Genomic DNA, 25,666 nt, shown 5'->3' with positions numbered 1-25,666 from the left:
ATTCATGTGATGCCCTTCGGGCAATCCATGCTAAAAGAAACTATGGCCTGTTGCTTTGAAAGCTCCATCTGCACTACATATTTAAAGCAGTATCATGCCACTTTAAAATCATGGCTTCCCCCAAAGAACCTTGGGAAGTGTGGTTTGCTAAGGGTGTTGGGAGTTGTTAGGAGACTCCGATTCCCTTCATGGCCGAAATCCCAGAGTTCCTTGAAAAGAGGCATTGGTGGTGAGAATGGTAGCTCTGTGAGGGGAATGAGGGTCTCCCAACAACTCAGAACCTTTAATAAACTACAATTCCCATGATTCTTATGGAGAAGCCATGACTGCCTAAAGTGGTATGACAGTTTAAATTTATAGTGCAGATAGGACCTAAACTTGCATTAATAGCTACCTTGATGGGTGCATCAGGCCTGGAGACATTTTTAATTTTCTACAAAAACAAACCTACATAATTCTGAATAAGTTAGTAAAGCAACAAGTCATACATAGATATATAATTTGTTTCGTATTCCTGTTCCCAACCTTTTTTTGGCCATGCCCCACCTAAGCATCTCTAAAATCCTGATGCCCCCCTTCCCTGTGATGTATAATTCTTCTTATTCAAAAAGTGAACTCCTATTCACATGGAAGAAGCCTAAAAGGCTTGGTCTAAACATTCTCAAATTGCCCACCTGTGGGGTGTGTGCCAGGATCCAAGGTTTTAGCCATAAATTCCATATTTTAAAACATCATTCAGAAAGTAAAGGAATACCAGCCTTTTCTCCAACAAATGCTGGTTTTTACAGCTGTTAGGTTAATTACAAGACGGATTTTGAATTAGTTAACGGCTTGTAGACAGGATTCTCAGAGCTCTTAAATGTCTAAGGACCAGGTTGTCTGAAAGACAACGTGTGCCCAGATGAACACCCCTACGCACTGAGATCGGCATTGGAGTTTCTGCTCTCTGGTCCATCATTAGCAAGGAACAGATTGGAGGTTACCAGGGGATGGGTCTTTTGACTGGTGGCACCACAGCCGTGGAACATCCATTGCCATGAAATCTTGTAATTAATGATGTGGGGCGGTGGGGTTGCCCCAGCTTTTCTGGGCAGCTTCCAGAAAAATATAAAATATATAAAAACACAATAAAACATCAAACATTAAAAACTTCCCTATACAGGAAGTTTAAAGTAAACTATGGTTATATCGCGAACAAGTGGTTAAACTATGGTTTAACAAAACGTGGCTTCACAAACTATGACATTTCGTGCTGATTTTGCTATGATATTAAAAAAAATACATTTTGTTTTAAACTGCCATTCATACTGTACTTCAGATTGCTGTAACCTGACCTGGGGACCTTATAAGAAATCAAACAAATAATAATGATAAACTTTCTATACTGATCCTTGTTCATTCTCTGATTGCTTGGCTGCCATTAGTCATGTCTAGAACATCTGCATTGTTCAAACGTGAGTATCCTTGAGTTCTTTTTCAGCTATAATTGGTAGCCAACCTCTTCTCTCTGTGTACCCAAAGGCAGACAGAAACAGCTCTTTCCTAAGCATCATATCTGCTATCCGTATGATCACTTGGCTGCTTTGTTGGACAAACTATTATTTGTTAAATTTTGCTTACAAATGGTAGTCTGGGTAGGGCCAGGGGATGGGGGGAGATGACGCTTCTTTTGCACTGCAGCCCTGGAAAGAATATCAAATGAATGTTTTTGGAAAGTTACATGCGTAGGGTTCAAGTTTCAGTCATCATATTACGAAATCACCACCAGTATCCTTTAAATCATTTCCTGGTAATTTGCTAAATCAGGATCCCCTTCAATAGTTCTAATAGTGTTTTGGGGGTTTTTTAATTGCTTTTCCAGCAATTGACTTAACTTGATAATTGAATTGATGTTTCCCAGCAACAAAATGGATTCTAGGAATGAGAGGTATGAAACCGCTCCAGTTGAGGATGGCTCGTTCTCCCTCCCTCCCTCCCCCCCCTCTCTCTCTGTGTGTGTGTGTGAGAGAGAGAGAGAGAGGGGGGGGGGAGAGAATTGTTGTTGTTTGCTTTGTATGATCAAAACAATACAGCTAACTATTAGGATTTCCTCCTCCAATTCAAGCAAGGGCGGGCTTTGGAACTCTGCTTCCTCTCTCTGTAAATAGGGGGTTTTAAGCACCAAGCTAGACATGATGTAGAATGCATAGTTGCATTGAATATGTTCTTAAAAATGCAAATGGTGCCACCTTTTGCGGGCGGGCGGTTTTACAATTGACATGTATCCGGATCAGAGGAGGTCCTGGTGGAAGGGACTTAAGCATTTCCTCCTTTGCTTCATTCTTGATGAAAATGCCTTGGTCCAAGACAAAATGATGCTCCAGGAATGGCAACCTGGAATACCGGGGCACTTGCTATGGAACCATGCACCTTAGCTGGGCCCACAAGGACCAATCTTATGGCCAGTCCCCATGTCTACCACCTTTTTGGCCCCCATCTTCCAGTTTCTCCTGTGCACTTGCTAACAGGCTTACCTGGTGTATCACTGTAAAGGGCCTGGAGCCAAGCAACCCATTATATGTTGTAATATACAGTTACCAACTCATACTTATGTGCATGAAGGGGTTAACCTGAGCTCCAGGTGCCAGTGGGTGGGGCTTAGCAGGCTCCCAACAACCTTTGCTTCCTCCCTTTTCTCTGCTTCATCAAAGAAGCCAGAATTTCAGCTGAAGAAAAACCAAGTGGATGGAAAACCTCTTTAACAAGAGATTTTTACTGCCTGATTCTTTTGTAAGGAAACCAAGTTATTTCCTTTAAGTCATTTGGAACCTTTCTTCTTCATTTCACCGCCAACCGATGAAGACTTGCTTGCTGTAACTCCTGAAACCCTGTGAGTAAAATCTTCACTTATTTGCAGAGTTAAATGTTTGTGATTTATTCTAGCCTAAGTAGTTTTGTGGGGAACATTTGTTTAGAGGTGGATGAGGGCAGATGCAAATTGTAACAAGTTTTCACGTGCTTGGAGCAATCACCATTGTGCTATCTCTGCTACAAAAGAGTAGGAATTTCTCTTCCAAACCTCCCTCTCTAACATTATAGTACTGCTTTGTTAGGAGGGGCTGATGCACCACACTGCTGTTGCACGCAAGTGGGCTTAACCAGTGACAGTGCTGGAATGGACCAGAAAACCAATTTAGCATCTCACCACAGGCAGCAATCCCCCAGGTTCCATCATTGGCATCTCCAAGTATGGTTGAAAAATGTCCCTTGCCACTGCCAATCAGGGTAGACAATACTGAGCTAGATGGACCAATGGTTGGACTGGGTATAAACATGGAAATAGTATTTTTTTAAAAAAAATATTCCATAAAATAAAATGTGTACTTCAGACAATTAAGAATGCCCTGCTAACATCGCTGGCAGAAATTGTCGCAGTGAAAAAATTAAATATGAAAGAAAATTGGGCTACCTATAAAATTGTATTAAAGGAAGAAAACGGAGAATTGGAATTAAAGGATTATACAGAAATTAAAGCTCATATTAGTGATTGGTTCCAATATATTCAAATTAAGTATAGATTAGCGAAAGACAAAAAGTTAGGATTTGAAAATGAAATATCAAAATTCGATAAATACTTAATACAAGAAAAAATATATATCTAAATTGTATAATCTGATCTTAGAGTGGGAAACAAAGGATGAATTAGTTAAAGCATCAATAATTAAACGGGCGCAAGATATTGGGGAAAATATAATGTTTGAACAATGGGAAAAATTGTGGAAAGAAGATATGAAATTCACTATGTGTTATATATTGAAAGAAAATTAGCTCAAAATACAACATAGATGGTATTTAACACCTGAAAGAATAGCAAAAATGAATAAAAATTGTAGTGATATCTGCTGGCGATGCAACACTGGAAAATGTACTATGATACATATATGGTGGAATTGTTTAAACATCAAACAATTTTGGGAAACAATATATAACGAAATGAAAAAAATGTTAAGCAAGTGCTGCTTAGAGCAGGCATGTCCAAAGTCAATATCGGGGGCCTACTCTGGCACACTGGTTGATTTAATCCGGCCCTTGTGGCAGTTTATTTCCTGGGGTAAAATCCTAAATATTAGAGGGGGATTTTCCTCTGGTGGCAGATGACAGAGTCTGTGACACCAGAGACCGGTGTAAAACCAAACTAAATAAAGGTTTTATTATAAAACAACAAACAGCAAAGCTTGTGGGTGTTTTTCCTGCAGGCAGAGTTCAAACTGCAGCTTTTCTCCTTTTGTAGTCATGGCCAGCTGTATCCAAGCAGCCCAGAGCTTACAGAAACTGTTCTTAAACCTACAAAAATTCTTACTGTTTCTATGCAGAATGACTCTCAACACTAAAATCCTAAAAAACCCTCAACAACTTCTTCAATCCTAAAAGAAGCTCAACAATGCCAACTCTAAAAAAAAAGCTTAACAACTTTGGAGTAAAATCCTAAAAAAAAAAAAAAAAAGGTCAACGGCCCTTCACTTCATCAAATCTGGCCCTCTTTGAAAAAAATTTGGACACCACTGGCTTGGAGGAATCAGCCAGTCGTCAGTGATTACCAGCTGCTATTTTTGCCTTGAAGTTCCTTGCAACGACTCTGCCTTTCCAAAGCTCGGACTTCCAAGATCTTTAGGAAGCCTTTCAGGGTAAACAGCCAGTAAGAGGCACAAGCAGATTTGGGCCATAAACACTGATGTGAAATATTTCCTTTTCCTCTGCATTTCCCATCTACTTCTGATCTGATTTTTTTGCTTCTCTACCTCAACCAGACTGGCTTGGAGATTCAGAAATTGGCCCTGGGCCAGGGAATCAGGACTTCGGAGAATGCAAAAGTGTTATTTCAAGATGGCTGGTGTGGAGGAACAGGAAGTGACATTCTTTCTGTTGCCTCGGCATCAGAAGTTGGTATTTCCGAGCAACTGTGAAGGTTCAATGCAAACCTCTGATTCCTGGCCCTGTTCCTCCTCTTCCTTGTTTTTCGTGCCTGTTTGCTGGTGCCCTCTAAGTGAGAATGGGGTGGCAAATCTGTCAATTTTAGTTTTTCTCAGTTTGTCATTTCCCCTCCAATCGCAAGTTGAGTTCTCCACATTTCAACATCATCTGGTGTGGGTTTTTCTTAAAAGGGCCTCACATGAAATTGGCAGCATTCTAGTCCAAGCTTTTTGCTGGGATTTTGTGGAATTCACAGTGGGGCCAACTGAACGTAAGACTGAAGGGGGAAAAAACCAATAAATGGAGAGAAACAAAGGCCCCATTTGCACCCTCAACACTGCAAATTGTTAAAGGTGCAAAGAGTTGTTAGGAGACACCTGTTCCTCTCAGAGAACTACAGTTCCCAGAGCTGTATTGTATTGTTATTGTATTTTAGTGTTTTGTTGGAAGCTGCCCAGAGTGGCTGGGGAAACCCAGCCAGATTGGCAGGGTATAAATAATAATAAATAATAAATAATAAATAATAAATAATAAATAATAAATAATAAATAATAAATAATAAATAATTATTATTATTATCCATGGCAAGAGAGGTTGGTTGTTAAATCACTCGGGCATTGTAAGGGTCTCCTGACAACTTTCAGCACCCTTAACTGCAGTCTCCATAATTCTTTGGGGAAAGCAGGGCTTATTTTTCAGCCGGAACTCAGTTCTGGCATCTCTCAGGTGGGCGCCATTATAAGAGAACAAGGGAGGCGTTCATGGTGACCTCTTTTCCTAGAAAAATAGCCCTGGGAGGGAAGCCACAACTCTTTAAAGTGGTATGGAACTGCTTTAAAAGCATAGTGCAGATGAGGCCCAAAGTTAACAGATTCATGTGTCCCTGGGAGCCACATAAGCGCACTCGCTTACTTTGGTGCAGTACCACTTTTAACCATGCTCATCCAGGACAACTGTTTTGTGGCCCCGTGGTTTTTGGCTCCTTACACAACGGATCAGCTTCGCGTTGGCAGTTAATGAGATCAGAGGTAGGAAACATCTATCATGCACAAATTAATAGACTAAAACCAAATCTTTAACGCTCCTTTAAAATACTCCTCATGGAAGACGGCACATCCATCTTAATTTTGTCATTAAACAAATAACTGTCCGTGGATTTAGGAAATGGACCTTTGATTCGCCATTTTTAAAATGAGGAAATGTCAACGCCTCTGTGCTGGGTTGCTCATAAAACCCCTTTTGAGTGATGGTCTGCTTTTGTCTGGTGCAGTCTGGAGCGCTGTCAGTCTTTGGCCTGACACAATTATTCATGTCAGTTATGTGCTATAGTTCATACATCACAATCAATCCGGTGCTTGCATTTTAATAATCCTTGGGGGTGATTCATAATATGTTTTCCATTCTCCAGCATTTAAAAACCGTCCAAGCATTGAGCCATTCAGGCCATTACTTTAGTCCACAGCATTATACAACTTGCCAAGATTAACCTTCTCTCCTCTTGATATACGGTTTGTTTACTCTGCATAATTCTGCAATATGGACAGCATCCCAAGTCCATTGACACATTGCATCCCGTCTAGAACAACTTTGGCTGATCCCCTGTTATCAGTGGGAAGGCCCATTGTCAGAAAATCTACCTGGCTAGCTGCTATTTTTGCCTTGCATTTGGGTTGGTTCAGTTCCTATTGAAAGTCCAACCTACTTAATTTGCATTTCCAGTTACATTACAAGAAACAAAATGCAACCATCCTTCAAAAGCCACACTTCTCTCACTCCTTTTCAATGCAGTTCTCCAACCAAATAATATGTACAATAATGCATATACTAAGATCCAGTGTGGTTTTAAAAAAATGCATGTACAGTGGTACCTTGGTTTAAGAACAGCTTAGTTTATGAACAACTTGGATGAAGAACGCTGCAAACCCGGAAGTAGGTGTTTTGGTTTGTGAACTTTGCCTTGGAATAAGAACATGTTCCATTTCCTGTTGAGTGTAAATTGAGTCCCCTGCTGCTATGGGAAAGCACGCCTTGGTTTAAGAACGCTTTGGTTTAAGAACGGACTTCCGGAACGGATTATGTTTTTAAACCAAGGTACCACTGTATTGGTGAAAACAACACTAAAATGCTTTTGTATAGGGGAAATTGCTTAGCCAAAAGGTGTCTTTTAGGCAAAGTTGCATATGCAAATGTATATATTAGAATAAATTTGTATGAAAACGCTGGGTGAGGTGAGAAATCTTTTTAAAATCCCAGAAACGTATGTGCAAATGTGGAGAATTGAACATTAGACTGGAAAAATGAGAAACCAAAATGACAGATTCATCCATCTCTAGGTTCTTGGTTTGTTTGTTTTGCAGAATATTACACTCCCCTCACAAATTGCTCCAAGCTCCACTGGTGGTTCTTTCCAAACTCTAAATGTCACACTTAGGTTTTTTGGTTTAAAATGCATTTAATGTCAATCTGTGCCAACAAACTGCAATTTTGTACTTTCCTTATCAACAAACGTATTCGGGGAAGCCAATATGAATGGTATGAAATAAAAGATGCCTCAGAAGGTCAAATGGTCAAAGTAACATGGAATATTCAGCCATCTTGTCCATCAATTAGACAGGAGTAAACTCTATCGTACTTTACTGTAACTTGTGCATGAGTAATCTGTGCATAGGTGAGCAAACTTAGGTAAAAAGGTTAATTGCTGGTCAATTGCAGAGAGCCTCTTTGTCAAAACAAACTGAGCACAGCTATAGAGGCAAGGTTAATGTTCTTTTAATGGGCAAGCCCTCCGGTTGTCGCTTTTGCATAGCGTGTTGGACAGACTGTCATCTAGCAGCACTACATTTCTCAGGACAAAATATATTTGGTCCCAATTTCTTCTTTTTATATAAAAAGGCAAGGAGGAGGCAGAGGAGAATAATTCTGCCTTCACTTGCTTAAAGGATACATGCTGCAAAGCCAAGTTGGCACCTGCGATATGTAAAGCTTGTCAGTTTCCTTCACTTTTTGGTGTACATCGATGCATCATTTACAATATATGATGCCAAACAGCTGATTAATGGGAGCCAAAATTGTTGCAAATCCAAACTGGTCAGTAAAGCAGTGGGAAAAACTTGTTTGATATACGCTGGGGAATAAATATTCTTAAAAGAAGAAGAAGAAGAAGTCTGGGTGTTGCTTGGTTCTAAGTTATTTATTATGCCTTTGTTAGAAGATGCAAAGAATTTATATGCCAGTACAATACTGTAAAATATGAAAAGGTAAATGACATCCACAAAAACATGGAGCGTCATTGTGGTGCAGTGGTTAGTGTTAGATTAAGACCTGGGAGACCAAGGTTTAACTCTCCACTTGGCCATTCAAGTATTTATGGATATATTTTAAGTCTCACACTTATATGGAATGGACCAAGTGAAGTGTAAGTGTGGGAAAATGAGCAACTGAGAGAAGGCACAATTTACAATTTCATCCATCCCATATCCATTTCATGCCAATCACTGGCATGGAAGAATGGCAGCTTATCACAGTTTGTATTTAACAACAATCATGCACTTCATGAAAAGAAATTGAACAGTTATACAGTGGTACCTCGGGTTAAGAATTTAATTCGTTCCGGAGGTCCGTTCCTAACCTGAAACTGTTCTTAACCTGAGGTACTACGTTAGCTAATGGGGCCTCCCGCTGCCGCCGCGCCACCGGAGCACAATTTCCATTCTCATCCTGAGGTAAAGTTCTCAACCCGAGGTACTACTTCCAGGTTAGTGGAGTCTGTAATCCGAAGTGTTTGTAACCCGATGTACCACTGTAATATGGTGACTCTCATAAAACGTGTGTGTGTTTGTTTACAAAAGCACCAAATCGACAGCATTTGTGGGTGAATGCTTATTGATGATTTCAGCTGGCTGTGCATACATATAAATTAGCTGAGATTCCTGAGTTGCAGGGGGCTGGAATGGATGATCCTTGGGGTCCCTTCCAACTCTGTGGTTCTGATTCTTGACGATTGCTTGTGCAACACCGCATGCCTCTCTATATGAAAAGAATCACTAAGTCTCCACCCCCATTGTTCAGGTCCAGCTCTGAGGGCCTTCTGGCAGTTCCCTCACTGCAAGAAGTGAGGTTACAGGGAACCAGCCAGAGGGCCTTCTTGGTAGGGCGCCCGCCCTTTGGAATGCCCTCCCATTAGATGTCAAGGAAATAAACCACTATCTGACTTTTAGAAGATATCTGAAGGCAGCCCTGTTTCACCAGTGTGGTGTAGTGGTTAAGAGCGGTAGTCTCGTAATCCTGGGTAACCGGGTTCGCGTCTCCACTCCTCCACATGCAGCTGCTGGGTGACCTTGGGCCAGTCACACTTCCTTGAAGTCTCTCAGCCCCACTCACCTCACAGAGTGTTTGTTGTGGGGGAGGAAGGGAAAGGAGAATGTTAGCCGCTTTGAGACTCCTTAAAGGGAGTGAAAGGCGGGATATCAAATCCAAACTCTTCTTCTTCTTCTTCTTTAATGTCTGATGTTTTATTGTGCTTTTAATTCTGTTGGGAGCTGCCCAGAGTGGCTGGGGAAACCCAGCCAGGTGGGCGGGGTCTAATTATTATTATTATTATTATTCAGTGAAAAGGCACTAACATCAGTGCCTTTCTGGAACAGTGCATGAATGATCAACTACGCTATTACACTATAATGGGCCGGTTGGATGTAGCGTCAAGAGTGTCATTCCAGATTGAGGGACAAATATCCACTCAAGCCATGAAGTTTAAGAATATCCTTCTGCCCTAGCTACTATCTCTCAGCCTAACCTATCTCACAGGGTTGTTCTTGTTGAGTGGAGGCACTTGTGTAGCCTTCAGGGCCATGTAGGGTAGCATCCAGTCCTGAAGCTTTTCACCCTTGGGTGGAGGGCTGGGATAAGCTTCCTCTTTGACCACAAGAGTCTGTAGTGCCAGGAATAGCGCCCTCCCAATTGTCTCTCCCAAGGCACCTCTTGCTTCTGTGTTCTATGGGAGTATTCCACTTTCCATAGATAACCGGTTGGTAGATGCTGAACTAGGTGGATCATTGGCCTGATCCAGCGGTGCTCTTCTTATGTCCTTCCTGATTTCAGTGCAAGCCATGTTGAACAGAATCTGCCCTCCGTTGCATAACCCCACCGTACGTCCCCATTGCTAGGTGCGACACCCAAGCGTGATTGAACATTAGAAGCTCACCTTTATATGCAGAGAGTAAGTGCGCTTAGCAGTGAGTTTAATGGACTGGGCGAAACCAGCAAAAAGCCATTAATCTTGAGCACAAAACATGACCCACTTAACTTCTCACCAAGGTTAGGGGCTCGTGTGGCGAAAGGGTAAGTGTTTGTGTTCAGAGTGCCCAGAGGCATCTCGGCCTGAAACATTGTCCTTGTACATTTCATCAACGCATGTGTTGACAGCAGACATTCTTCACCCTTGAAGCAGGTGATATGGTTTTACAAGCATATTTATGCAACTCTGCCTACCCTGCATGGATTGAAAACCAAGAGGGTGGGTGGGTTTTTGTTTTGGTTATAGGTTTACAATAAAGAACATAACTATCTAAGTGTTATGTGTTATCTAAGATGAAAGTGTACTCACTGCAAGTTGCCATTTATGAATCTCTTATCCTGAAACATCCCAAGGCGATTAACAAAAACAAAAGACTCAAATTTTTGCAAAGCAATTTCCCTTAATAGAATGCATTTAGTGTGTTATTTACACTAATAACCGGAATTTTAAATGCACACTTTTCACTTAGTAGATACATCTTTGTACACATTACTTGACTGGAGATATTGCAGTAAAATGGATAATTAGGAGAAATTAGCACTAAAATGCTGATAAATCTTTGTGAGAAGTTTTTTTAAAAAGCGTGGAGAACAGAAGATGGGAAAAATTAGAAGCGGAGAGAAATGAAAATGGACTAATTTGCCCATACTCAGCGACCAATGAACTGTAACGTGAAAGCTGGCAAAGAAAACTGAAATTCAGGGAATGAAGAGAGTGGAATGCCCTGCTTGCAGGGAATAACTGGTTATAACCCCCGAATACCCCCACTTTTTTCTGGAGCTCACCTTTATATATGCTGCAGAGCATTTGATTTCTGCTGTAAGCTGATAAACAGATTTACAGCCGTCGTGACTAATTCCACATTAAATTGCTAATAGTGTTTCAAGGTTACCTGCCTGGGAAACTTTGGAGGCTCTGTATAATTAGCGTGCACTAGAGACCGCCTTTGAGAAATGGACATAGGGCAAAAGTATTTAATTCATCGGGGGAACTACAGGTTTCAAAGCAATGTGGGAAATAAGAAATGACCTGTGTACACAAGCTTTTCCCTGTTTATTCCACAGAAGTTTCTGTTTTTGTTCGGGCTGCTTTAACTGATCTAATCACCAGGAATGATTAACTCAAAGCTTTGGTATGACACCTGCAACAACACCAGTACTTCACTGCACAGTGATATATAAATGTAATTGTGGTAATTTGCTTTCCGTGTAAGGTTACCAAATGACTTTTAAAAAAAGCAGCAGCCTGGCTCATGCGCTTTTAACAAGATCTTGGCCTGCAGACATCATCAGTATGTTTTGTGTCCGAAAAAGCCTCTCCTGCACATGGGTAGCAAATTATGGATCACCAAAAAGAGGAAATGCAAGATTTAGTCTAGATGCACACCTCAGCCTGCGTACCAGATGGAGCTGGTAGACCGATGCTATGGCACAGAAATTAACCTCCACCTCCATGGACAGCTGTGAGTCCAAAATGACTCCCAGACTGTGCACCTGGTCCATTCATGACCACAGAGTTCTCCTGGATATTACCATGTCCGGCCCCTAGGTCTCAGGTTTGGGCTCTGAAGTCTCAGGGTCTGGAATACTCCTGAACTGGCAACCCTAAAAGAGACAAGCAGGAACACATTTTGCACACAATCCAACAGGTAACCCAACATGCTTTGCGGTCCATTGGCACAAGACGGACTTCAGGGCGATGATGGTGGTGAGACGCTAGCAGCGCTAATGCCGTCTTTAATTTCCCCTTCCTCTAAGCTAATTGAATCAATCATGGATTTAATAATGCAATTCCAGGGAGGGCATCATAGCAGCTGCCCTAATTGCACAGCTCTAAAAGGGCTGACATTCAGTCAGCAAACCCAAAATCTGTCTCATCTGGAAATGCATCCAACAGTGCCTTAAAAAAACAACAACAGAGCAATTCTTTATATAAAACAAAAGAAGTAAAAGAGGAAAGAGCAATCTCTAGGTATTAACTTAAATGTGCAGTTTGGCTCTGCTGCGTCTTAACTTTAAACCTTTGTCAAAACAAATTTGCTCAAATGCTGCTCTGTTAGCCTGCTGGGGAATATATTACGGCAGCATATCATGGGATTATTCCAAACTTAAAGCTGGTGAATGAGAGAAGGGTCAAGCTCTTTTATCTATCACATTTATACCCCACCTTTCATCCAGGGAGCTCAAGAAGGCATACATGGTCCTTCCCCATTTTATCCTCAAAATAACCATGTCAGGTAGAGGTTAGGCTGAGAGTCTATGACCGGACCAAGGTCACTCAGTGAGCTTCATGGCTGATCAGGAATTTAAACCCGATCTCTCCCAGATCCTAAACCACCACTCTAACCATTCCAACTCTCTGCTTTCAGGGAGCAGAGTGTGGTTGTGGTAAATGGGAGTAATTATTTCTGTATGAGAGAAACTGGCAACAAAATAAATTCTCACCTCCTAACACAAAGCTCCTCTTCAGCCTTCTAGCTTGTCAACCACCCAACTGTGTTGTCCTCCACCAGATCATTTCATTCCCTCCCTCTAAGAATATGCTTTCCCCCCCCCCCAATGGCCGCACTACACTCTGTAGCTACTAAGCCTCCTCAGTGGTTATTGGACTGTATTGGGGGTGGGGAGTCCCTGTGTTTGTGTGTGTATATATAACATTGATCATCTATAGCCATTATTGATAAGCTTGACAGGCTGTGGTTTCCCCCCCCCCTCTCTCTCTCTCTGGGTTTCTTAAGAATGCTGGTCATGTGTCCTTATTTCTCAGTAGCCAAATATCAGCTGCATATCTGCCAGTACCCAGGAAATTATTCAGTTTACATTTAATGGCAGTCCTATATAATTGATATTTTCCTGAAACAATAAATGAACCAAAACACAGCTACCCATGGGAATTCCTTCTCCAAGTTTTGCTGTGCAGTTCTCCAGCCAAGTGATGGGTACAGAAAGGTGTGTATCAATGCATGTATTTGTGAAAAGAACATACAAAGGCACACATTATTAAGGGGAAAGTATTGCGAGAAATTGGCACTAAACTGCTGGTGAATTTTAATGAGGACTTTTTTAAAAAAATGAACTAATTTTCAAACTGATCTGGAAATGTGGAGAACCAAATTTAAGATAGGGAAAATGAGGATGTGAGGGGAAACCAAAACTGACAGATTTGCTCATCCCTACTCAGCACTCAGCACCTGAGTTGATGATTAGAGGAGGGAATTCCTAAAATATTCTGTACCGTGTGGACTCACATTGGCTCATAGCAATTTTTCCAAAGGCAAATCCTTCTGTCTCTCAAGTGGCTCGTAATCCAAGTAATTAAATGGTTTGGGGCAGAAAAGATGCCAAATGAAACAAAAAACGACAGTGTATGGACAAAGTATCTCTTTAACCCATGACATGCCAGTCTCGGCAGCAACAATGAAAAGGGTGTCCAGTCATCTGCTCCATGGATGTTTGCTGAAGAAGAGGTGCTTCTTGTTTTCTTAGCTGGTTGGGGGCTCTGAATACAGTCCAGGTGTTACAGTGATGGTGTGTCTGGAATCCTGCTGCCAAATGCTGTGTCCTCAGAAAATGAACCAGATGCTCCATACATCAAGGACCTTGAGGAGCAGGCAGGGAACTGGTGCTCCACATCCCTTAGAGGGGCACCCAGGTGAGATATCTCCTGCAGAAACCTTGGAACTGTCAAAGGAGGAGGTGGAGTCATCCTTCAGTCATCCAACTCCTTGGCTGGCAGCAGCGTGGCTTAGCAAAGCAGTGTCGCCGCCGCAGCTTCCCCTGAAGCATTCACTGCGATGCAAAAGCCGTTTCTGCACACCTCCCCAATCTCTCCATCCAGATGGAGGCATAACCAGGAAGGATGGGCAAACCTGTCGGTTCCAGTTTCTCTCCGTTCCTCATTTAACCATTCAGTTCTCCACTTTTCTGCATCAGTTTGTTGACTTTTTTTAAAGTCTTCATCAGCATTTGAGTGTGCATTTCTTTTATTATGGACACATTTTGCACACACGCACAATTCCCCCTGACATTTGTTTTTAAAAAATGTTTTTTATTGAAAGTTTAAACAAAACATATTATCCAAAAAAAATCATCCTTAATTTTTCCCAATTTTTCCTCCCTCCCCCCCCCCCTCACACAAACCCCCATCTCCCCGACTTCCAGTCTTTGGTTTCTCTGTGAATGCTCTTCTCGGCATGTTGCAAAGTTGTATAGATCCTTAAATTGTTTAACTGATTATTGTCAATAAAAAGTTTGCGAATGTTTATTCAAAACCTGCCAAGGAGTCTAATTCACTTTGTTGCCTCTTCAGATACTTTGTAAAGGGTTCCCATTCATCTTTAAAATCAGTTATCCTTGTCCCGTAGCTTATGTGTCAATTTTGCCAGTTCTGCATAGTCCATCAGTTTTTCTTGCCATGATTCTTTAGTTGGAATTTCTTCAGTCTTCCATCCTTGTGCTATTAGGACTCTCGCGGCCGTTGTCGCATACATGAAGATGTTTTTCAGCTTTTTTGGCAGGTCTTTCCCTACAATCCCTAACAAAAATGCTTCAGGTTTTTAAACAAATGTTAGATAGAACATTTTCTTCAATTCGTTATATATCATTTCCCAATTTTTTAAAAATTACATTACAGTCCCACCACATATGATAAAATGCCCCCTCCTTTTCCTTACACTTCCAACATATATTTGAATGAGTTTTGTACATTTTCCCTAACTACACTGGTGTCATATACCCTGTGCACATCATCATTTAAACATGAGCGGAAGTGAATTTCTCCCTAATTCCTAATATCACTGTTCAATAGCGCATTCCAGCCAGGCAAAAGGACTTGAGAGGGGCTGCAGAGCAAGACCACTGCCACTTGGGGAGGGGGGCATGTCTTGGGCACAATCTCAGCTCTCAAGGGTCAGGTAGGAAGGTGAGACTCCCCACGCTTGCCCTAGATTGAGCCTTGCTGCAGCTCCAGCTCATAGTCTTAGGAGCACTTTATTATGAATTCAGATGTGATGCTGTCGCCAGAGCGCACACTATTTGCTGTATCAAAAGTTCTGCTCATCAAATAACTCCCGGCGCATTAACTGTTTTAAATGACTTTGCGGATGGAAACATTTCATAATGGCTTTAATTACCAGTCTGGTTCAGTGTTTGGAACCAGTTAGTTGAACAGAAATGCACAAGGAAGGCTGCAGATCTAAACATTAAATCTGGCTTCATTGCATAGTAGGATAAAACTCTGTTTGCCTGGGGTGCGTCAAATCTCAATAAAAACTATAATTCACATGATGGAAGTTAGCAGGGTTGACTTGTGTGGGAGATGATGCTTTGGAGAAAGTTTAATGTTTAACTCCAGAACGAGGCAGGAATTAATTCAGAAGAGACCACCCATCCCATCCTGGTTACTGGGATTTTTGCAAAAGCGAGGCTTTGTCCTCAAACTCAGTGGCCCCAGGCAATTAAAGGTAAAGGACCCCTGACCATTAGGTCCAGTCGTGGCCGACTCTGGGGTTGCGGCTCTCATTTTGCTTTATTGGCCGAGGGAGCCAGCGTACAGCTTCCGGGTCATGTGGCCAGCATGACTAAGCCACTTCTGGCAAGCCAGAGCAGCGCACGGAAACACCGTTTACCTTCCCACCAGAGCGGTACCTATTTATCTACTTGCACTTTGACGTGCTTTCAAACTGCTAGGTTGGCAGGAGCAGGGACCGAGCAACAGGAGCTCACCCTGTCACGGGGATTCGAACTGCTGACCTTCTGATCGGCAAGCCCTAGGCTCTGTGGTTTAACCCACAGCGCCACCCGCATCCCCCCCAGGCAATTGCTTACCCCTAAATCTGGCTCTCCTATGATTTTGCTCTAGGGTGGCTTTTAAGCAGAGTTTATTCCAGACCTGCTTTATAATAATACAAGCAAAGTGGAATCTGAAATAAAATGCTACAGTACATCTGTGCCTTCCTGTTCTGGGTTCTAGCCAGGGTTCTTGCTCTCTTCCAGAATACTCCATTCCACCACCACCTTTCCATTTCCAGCTGATGCTCAACATACCGTTGCTACTGAGCAGATTTCCACATTCCTGTGAGAAGTATTTTGCAGCTACTTGATGGAATAATTCCTTCCTAAGTCAGCTCCTGGTTCTGCAGTAAGAAATAACTATTGTAGTCTAGCTGGAAGCCCCTCACTTTCACGATTTGTACAGGGTCTATCTGCACCGTCAAAGGGGGAGACCCGTTCTGCCCATGTTGTTTTATGGGCTGCCTCCTTAATGTCGCATTTGTGACATGCCAAATCAATTACAGGAGGAGAGTTGTAAGTGGCTTGGGAAGGGGAAACAAATCATGAGGACGCAGATGAGTTCTCTTCGATATTATCAATTAACGTGGGAAGATTAAGTCATTGATCACAGGAAGAAAGCAACTGAAAATAAGATTCGACACAAATAGCCTCCAACTGTAACTTTCAATAGTTCTGGCATAGATTTTCTTGCTGGGTGTACCAGTTACTAGGGCACAAAGCTTGTGGCCCTCTGAAAGGTGTTGGACTTTCAGAAATGGAAATTCCCACAATTTGCACGTTCATCCAAAGTCAGGAATGGAAAGCAAGCAAGATATATAAGCAGCATTAGCTATCAATCCACAAACATTAGGTAAGTAGCAACATTATTTTCTGCTTTGTTATTTGCTATTTCCCTTTCACTGAAATTAATTACATAAGTGTAAAATAGAGCAGATAGAATTACAAACAAGGTTAGTTTCAGCAGAAGCTAAACTGCAGCAGAACAGAAATGGTGCTGATTGCAACAAACCTCCTTGCCTCCTTGCATCCCTTGTTGGACCACAACTCCCATAATCTCTGACCATAATCTATATGGAGAACCACAGTTTTTTCATAGGAGACCCTTATTCCCCTCACAGAGCAGAGGTGGACTCAGGGGAGCACAGCTGGTTTGTCCACACAAGAGATGTCACAACAGTGACTTAGAACAGAAGGCAGAAGTTGGGGGGCACCAAGTTTTTGGCATTGCCCAGGGCACCACTGCAGTTCGAAAGCCCAAAGCCCACCAGCTCTATCTATAATTCCCAAAGGGTTTAACAGTCAGGCTCTCTTCCCAAGGAAGTATGAGAACTGTTGTTCTCTGTGAGGGAAATAAGGGTCTCCTAACAGCTCTCAACACCTTAACAAACTAGAGTTCCAAGGATTATTTCTCATGAACCATGACTGTTTAAAGTAGTATGCTAATGTTTTAGTGTATTGGGTAGATGGGGCGTGTGTGTATGTGTGTGTGAAAGAGTGTTAGAGGAGGCAGCAGGAGGAGGAGGAGGTGGTGGAGCCACCAGCCATTGAAGCTGTGCGTCTGCCACGTTTGGCTCCGCCCCTGTGTCAGGGACCGTGCTGAGGTGGACCGCACTGAGGAAGAATGGTTGGAGCCACCCCCTCCTACTGATCCTGAATCTTCCCAGGAGCAGGAGGACAGTATAGATTTGGAACCGTGGTTTGCAGATGGGCATAGATCAGATGGCAGAAGCTGGGAAATACTGGAGGGGAAACAGCTAGGAGAAGAAACACTAGAAGAGAGAGAGTTAACAGGTTCACAGTCTCTGGATAGTATCTGCCCCACCCCTTCCCCAAAGTCACGGAGAGCTCAGAAAGTGTCAGAACAGAAAGCGCAGAGGCTACAAGCTCAGATTACAAGACGTAGGAGTGATGTGGATTAATAGGAATGGAGGACGGGTAAGCCTTAATTGGGAGCACCGCCATTCTAGAGGGATGCGTTCTATTGTCTCTCACTGTGATTATTAAATATTCTAAGTGGTAAGAAGACTCCTTTCCCTTTGTTCTGCTTATCTACTGCCACGGGGGAGGAAGTCGATTCCCTGAAGCCTGGCTCCTCCTGACATCATGTGCATGATGTTGCCCCCCCAATTGCTCTTGCAATGTGGTGCCTCTGGACCTTGTAGGGAACATTTCCTCTCCCTGGAAACCTGATATCACAGTTCCGGGAAAAACACACATCAGGCAGATGGCTGGTGCTTGGAAAGTGGAAAGTGGAGTTCAAAAACTTTTGAGTTGCTATCATGCTGCAGTGGAGTTGCTGGCTATCGATTGCCCTTGCCTGTTGAAACAAGAATGGGGTTTGACTGGGGATGCAAACTGCCAGGCAACTGCAAAACCAATGGGCTGTGAAATGCTGACCTCGCAGCATTTCGGAGACTTTGATTGTATAGGTCCTTCCTCATTAAAGGAGACGGGAATTTTGTTTCGTCTCCTTGTTCAAGAAAGGCAATGCCATTTCTGGCTCAGTCATTAATTGTCAGCAGTGGTAGGCATTCAACCTTTGCTGACAGTGACAACCGGGAGATGCCATTATTACAAAAAAAAAAAAAGTATTTCTATGAACCTGCTGTGAGCTGGTTCATGGAGAAACCAAACTCCTCTTCCTATGGCAAGAATGTTAATAGAGCCGTATTTCACTCAGAGTACCCCGAGGCACCATTCCGAGTGCGAAGCTTGGCACCATTGATTTTTCCATTCTGCAAAGATCCCCTTTTGAATGGTTTGTAATTTACAGAAGCTAAAGGGTCAGCTCAGAGGCTTTCCCTTCCTGCAGCAGCTCCTCTATCTGCCCATAGCAAAGTTTCATTCAACTCACTGCACTTACAAGAGAGGTACTTGCGATATTTATCCCTCTTGCCTATTAAGAGCAGAACTCCTAAATTTGGAATATTATAACGACGGGCAAATTTCCATCTCTCGGTTCAGTTCCCCACATTTCTGCATCACATTACAGTTTTTTAAAAAAGTTCTCATGCAAATTGTCAGCATTTTAGTGCAATTTTCTCCTAGTGTACAATTTTTGTTTGCAAAAGGGGGTGGGAGGAGGTTATTAGTTTGTCAGGGTTTTTTCTTTTTTTTAATGTATTTTTATCTTGCATTTTTATGTTTTGAACCATCCTGAGACCTATGGATGAAGGGCATTCGTTGGCAATAAAAGTTGGGGTCGTGGCTAGATCCAAATGGCACTCAGTGTGTGCAACACGTTGTTTTATGAGAGCTTTGGCCTGTTCGTATCCCATGCTGAGTAGAAAACCTGGGGAGAAGCCCAGGGTTGAGATTTTAGAGGTGTTACTAAAACAGGCTCCTCCCATTTCAGCCTCACTCTGGGCTTGGTGGCGTAGGAAGGGGAGTGCGGTGGGTGTGGGCTGCCCTGGGTGTCATCACGGGGGGGGTGTGTGTGTGTGACAAAATGGCAAAAAATGTGTTTTTAAAATAAAATAAAAAAATTGGGTTCATGAAACTTTTTTGTGAAAAAATATTTTTAAAAACGAGTTTAATAACTTCACCTGACAATTAATTGACTTCAACAAATCAACATAATACGTACTGAAACTTTTTAGTTCAGTCAACAAATGCAATGAAACGCGGCTGAACTCAATGCTGTGTAGTGGAGAATGGATGGATAAGGAAGGGGAGGGGTGTTTCTTTCCGCTGAAGTCTGTCTCTGCAGTTTGTACTCGAGTGGGACATATTTTTCCTTCTTCTAATACAGGGGTCACCAACCTAAGGCCCATGGGCCAGATGCTGCCCGCAGAGGTTGTTTGACCAGCCCACGAGCCGCCCGCGAACTGAGCCGCCCGCTCGCACACTGTGCTAAACCGGTGCAGTGTGGCGCAGAGACTCTCTTCCACTGCGCCGGAAATCGTGTCTGCGCACACGCAGACTCCAAAAATGGCATCTGTGCAGATGCTGAAAATCGCAGGCACACACATGATCTGGCCCACAGAGGGATCTCCACGGGACAGATCCGGCCCAGGCAAGATAAACCTTGCTGACCCCTGTTCTAATAAATTCAATGTGTGTGGGGGGGGAGGGTGACAAGAAATTTTCCACACCGGGTACCACCTGACCTTGCTATGCCACTGTCTGGGCTTCGACCACCGGCACGCATGCCTCTGTTGCCTGCCTCTGCTCTTGCCACACGCAAACAGGTAAAAGGTGTCGGTGAATTCACTTTGCATAAAGAGACTATTATGGCTTGAAAGAACCAGAGTTCAGGGGCTTCCAGGCGGTCTGTTTGCTAAGCATTCATCCTGTTGCGTTTGTAGGGAAATCATGCAACGTCGCATTGTAGCAAGTGTTACCTCACACCTTCCGGTGCATTCCCTAGTCACTTTCCTTAAAATGCATTTTTGTGTGTGAAGCATGTTCGTTGTGCAAAAACCTCCCAGTCAACTATAATTGGACAGCGTGAGTTTGCCAGCATGTGACTGCCGTTGTTTTTGGGTGGGATTCACATTGGAAGCGCCCATAGGAAATACAGGCGGTTTTTCCTCAGTTGCCTGAAGGTCAGTTCATGGTCGTGTGAGGCATTCAGCTCAGGAATCATTAGCAATCACTCCTCTAGACGCTCCCTAATTCCCCCCACCCTTTTTTTTGCACATGAACTGTTATTCTGAGCGACGCTACAATTTTCGCTTAGAAAATGGAGAGTAAATTATTTTTTGCTTCCCTTTAGGGGAAACTGCTCAGTCAGCAACATTTGGAAAGTGTTCAGCGGGAGCCCTTTAATGCTCCTTGAACATTACTGCACTGCTGTTTGAAACACACCCTGTCTAGAGATTTATTTTTATTTTTATTTTTGCTTTTAAAGGGGGGGACTGTAGCATTAAAGGCAGTTGTAGGGGGTTGAAGTGAGTTGCCTTATTGGAAAGAATGGAACAGCAAACTTTGCAGCTGAGGAGGAAAAGCAATGATAATGGATGCATGCAGGTTTAATTAGCTAAAGAAGAATTGCTAAAACATCTCTTGGGAGCCAAAGACTCCAGATGGTTGTAAAATCACCCAGAAGTTCCCTAACGTTCAGAAACAGAATTGGAATGAAAAATGATTATTACGTCACACTCCCTTCTCCAAAGGCCGCAAGTTGTTATATGTATGTGTGTACAACTGCAACTTTTAGGCAGCTAGTCTCTGTTCAGACGTAACAGGAAACCAATAGTTTTGCCCCAGCAAATGAATGAGCCTGCCCAAGTCTTGGGCTTGCATATTTCTTTCCTTGCTTTCTTCCTCTTTCACACACTGGAGGAAAAGATTGGAAGCGTCCACTTTTAAACTACCTACAGCAGAGCTTTCCAAACCGTGTGTCATGACACATTAGTGCAGGGGTCAGCAAACATTTTCAGCAGGGGGCCGGTCCACTGTCCCTTAGATCTTGTGGGGGGCCGGGATATATTTTTTTTGGGGGGGGGAATGAACGAATTCCTATGCCCCGCAAATAACCCAGAGATACATTTTAAATAAAAGCACACATTCTACTCATGTAAAAACACCAGGCAGGCCCCACAAATAATCCAGAGATGCATTTTAAATAAAAGGATACATCCTACTCATGTAAAAACACGCTGATTCACGGGCCGGATTTAGAAGGCAATTGGGCTGGATCTGGCTCCCGAGCAGTGGCGTAGCATGGGTTGTCAGCACCCGGGGCAAGGCAAGTAATTTGTGCCCCCTAACCTGTGGATTGCGCCCCCTAACCCGTGGATTTGCGCCCCCTAACCCTAACCCCCAGATGTTGCGCCCGGTGCGGCCGGCACCCCCGGCACCCCCCACGCTACGCCACTGCTCCCGAGCCTTAGTTTGCCTACCCATGCGTTAGTGTGTCAGTTGCAGTGTGTAAGTGTCCCTCGTGAACACTCCCCACACTCTTCCCGGGGCTGGAAAGGGGTTAGTTTAACCTCCGATTTGCTAGTAAAACTGAATTACTGTGTCGCGAAATGATGCATGTCTAAAAAGTGTGTCACCAACACGAAAAGCCACCAACATGGAAAGCTCTGGACTACAGGAGACCATATAGCTGAACTTGGTGATTTGTAAACCATGGTTAAACCCAAGATCTGAAACTTGGAGCAGCCAACACAGTGCCCTCCTGATGTTGTTGTACTCCAACTCCCACCAGCCCCAGCCAGCATGGCCAACAGCCAGGAATGATGGGAACTGTAGTCCATCAATGCCTAAAAGGCCATAGATTTCTCATCCCTGGTTTAAGCAAACCATAGTTCCTTGGATTCTGACACTACGGTCAATAGTGGCTAGCTTAAAAGTGGGAGCTTTAATTTTGTTATCTGGAGTGAAAGATGTAGAGAGGGAGAGGTTCACCTTGGGCCATACATTATTTCTCAGTCTAATCTACCTCAAAGGGTTGTTGTGAAGATAAAATGGAAGGAAAACCTCATTGTTCACCATTCTGAGCCTTTTGAAGGAGGATGGGATGTGACCATAATAAATAATGATGATTCCCTGGCTAGAAGGCAGAGCTTTGAATTGGAAAATCCTCTGTTTGGTAGGGAAAACCCTCCCCCACAACTCAGTAATTCATTAAATGCTTTTTGCTTATCTATAGCAATAAATCATTAGTCTACAATCTCACCAATTTTCTTTTCCTCTGCCTGCATTATTTATTTTAATTTTCTTTCAGTAGATTTATAGCTATTTTTTTTCTGCCCAGAAAAGACAAAGCAGCTAAGAATCTCATTACATCAACCAGACATACAGTAGAAACATTTAAGATGCCATAACAAAAACAAGTAGCATTAGCAACAAGTTGTTTGCAACCAAATAAAAGGAGTAATCAATCACAGGCCCAGAAGCTGCTAGAAAATGATAGGTACGTCTTAACTGTCCATTAAAAAGCAAGCAAAGATGACACCTGGTGGATCTCCCCTCAAAAGTGTTCTACAATCTTGGGGCCACCACAAAAAAGACCCCATCTCCTCTGCCCATCTACCCTGCCACTCATGATGATGGGACTCAGAGCAGGATTCCTGATGATCAGGAACTTTTATATGGAGAATGGTGGTTCTTGAGGTTTCCTGGGCCTAAGGAAGTTTAATTCAGTTTGCATTTTAAGTAGAACGTTCATAATTCACACTTTCCCAAAACGACAAAATAAGCGAAAAACAGCCATACTTTGAAGCTCGCACTTCTCTAAATATTGCACATGTCAGTTGTGCGTAAGTGGGGAGATGCGTATACGGTATGCAAATTGAGATCTCCGGTGTTGAATTAGGATGGCTATGTAGCCAAAATAGGGCTGCTAAGACAATAGGGAGTGTTGCATCCTTGAAGGTGGAGACCCTAGATTTCTGCAAGTAGGAAAAAAAATAGTGGGGAAACCTAAGGGGGCTACTTTTCTCCTGGGGAAAAAAAAAAGAAATAGTGTAACGAGGGCTGAGCGTTCTCAGTGACCACAGAATGCTGGGTGTCTGTTGTGGGGAGGTGAAAGAAACTACCCTGGAATGGAGTATCCCCCAAAAAGGGCTTGGCTGGCTGGTGCCTTAAACAGGATGCAATATTAAGGAAGTTTCGACAGCAGGCAAGTTTCCTTGAAAGACGGTTTGGCTGCTGCTTGTGATCTTGTTCTGTCTGCTGGGGTGAACTTGCACAGCTTACATGATTTATGTAATTAATTAACGTAAATTAGATCAGTTACATTGACATTAACATTATTCCAACCCATTTCTATACCATTCCATATGCTTAAACCAGACTTCAATGGCAGTTCAGTCTTAGTCATCTGTGATGGGACACCATCCTCTGCCACATCTAATGGCCACAGGCAGGCATTCGGAGCGCCGGACTGGCCACATGGCATACACACCGCTCTGTTCTCCTATATTTTGCTGCCTTTTCTGCCCCTCAGCCTCTGCCAACTGAGGCAAACACCTCACTCTGTCTAACAGTGATGCCATCCCTGGCACAAACTGGTATAAATTTTTCTTTTCTTTTTTCTTTTTTGGTGAGCCATTTGTTTTATCTATTTACTTCTAAAGAAAATACCATACTTTCCTGTATATTAAAGGTAAAGGGACCCCTGACCATTAGGTCCAGTCATGGCCGACTCTGGGGTTGCGGTGTTCATCTCGTTTCATAGGCCGTGGGAGCCAGCGTACAGCTTCCAGGTCATGTGGCCAGCATGACTAAGCCGCTTCTGGCGAACCAGAGCAGCACACGGAAACGCCGCTTACCTTCCCGCTGGAGTGGTACCTATTTATCTACTTGCACTTTGACGTGCTTTTGAACTGCTAGGTTGGCAGGAGCAGGGACCGAGCAACGGGAGCTCACCCTATCACGGGGATTCGAACCGCCGACCTTCTGATCGGCAAGTCCTAGGCTCTGTGGTTTAATCCACAGCACCACTTGCGTCCCTTTTCCCGTATATTAGATGAGGGTTTTTTTACTCCAAAAGAAAGTAAAAAATGGGTGGGTCATCTTATACATGGGTAGTGCAGAGGGGGAAAGGGTGATTGGTTGCATCCGCAAGCAGGATCTAGTGATTGGGTGGGTGAATGGTGTCTTCTGCAAGGGCTGCTTAGGATTGGCTGCTGCTTTGTCAGTTTGGCTTGCGACACTTGCGATTGTGAGCGTTTGCCAGTTGGGTGAGTGATATTCGGGGTTTGGCATCCACCCCCCCCCCCAAAAAAAGCTCAACAACTCTGGTCAATTCCCTCAACAACTCTATGCCATCTCCCCCCATTTTCTTGAATTTGAGCCCCCCAAAATAGGGGGTGTCTTATACACGGGGGCGTCTTATAGACGGGAAAGTACAGCACTTATATACAGGGCTTTTTTTCAGCCGGAACTCGGCAAAATGCAGTTCTGGCACCTCTCAGGTAGGCACCATTGCCATTCTAAGAGAGCGAGTGGGGTGTTCACAGTGAGTTCTGACACCTCTTTTTCTAGAAAAATAGCACTGAATACACACAGAGAGAGACCGGAGTTATGTTGCTTCTCTAGTTTTGAGAAGGCAACAGAAATTTAAAGCCCTAAACGGCCTCGGTCCTGTATACCTGAAGGAGCGTCTCCACCCGCATCGTTCAGCCCGGACTCTGAGATCCAGCGCCGAGGGCCTTCTGGCGGTTCCCTCATTGCGAGAAGTGAGGCTACAGGGAACCAGACAGAGGGCCTTCTCGGTAGCGGCGCCCGCCCTGTGGAACGCCCTCCCATCAGATGTCAAAGAGATAAAGAATTACCTGATGTTCAGAAGACATCTTAAGGCAGCCCTGTTCAGGGAAGTTTTTAATATGTAATGCTGTACGGTTTTTAACACTGATTGGGAGCCGCCCAGAGTGGCTGGGGAAAACTCAGCCAGATGGGCGGGGTATAAATAATAAATTATTATTATTATTATTATTATTATTATTATTATTATTATTTAAGTGCTTGCACTCGTCGAATAGGTCAGGTCCAGGAAAAGCGAACAAGTTGTAATATAATGCCAACAAAGAGTCACCTATGGAAAAAACAAATGGTTGCAAGTTCCCTCAGTTCAAATTGCATGCAGATTTGACATCCCAATTTTTGCTTTGCTCCCCACCCCCGCACTCCCAATCACTTTAATGATTCACATTTCATTTCCCCCATCTGGAGACTT

General features: G+C 43.3%; 1 protein-coding gene across 3 annotated transcripts in view; it reads right to left on the bottom strand.

Annotated features, from left to right (window-relative positions):
* The window catches only part of CTXND1 (cortexin domain containing 1), a 187,823-nt gene that overhangs the window by 6,403 nt on the left and 155,754 nt on the right, over positions 1-25,666 (bottom strand). Inside the window, exons 1-2 of one of the 3 annotated variants that reach the window (XM_083712981.1) lie at positions 4,959-5,293; positions 2,514-2,867 (exon numbers count right to left, since the gene is read on the bottom strand). The exons of 1 other annotated variant lie outside the window; for it this stretch is intronic. The gene's annotated coding sequence lies outside the window, so the exon portion shown is untranslated. Of the gene's footprint in view, positions 1-394; positions 515-2,513; positions 2,868-4,958; positions 5,294-25,666 lie in introns of those variants that run through there. One more of the 3 variants, XM_083712982.1, reaches the window with a different exon arrangement.

Source organism: Podarcis gaigeae (assembly GCF_964106915.1).
Source record: "Podarcis gaigeae genome assembly, chromosome: 14".
Lineage (NCBI taxonomy): Eukaryota > Metazoa > Chordata > Lepidosauria > Squamata > Lacertidae > Podarcis > Podarcis gaigeae.
Note: the sequence above shows the minus strand (reverse complement) of the source record. Positions and strands in the feature narration are given on the sequence as shown.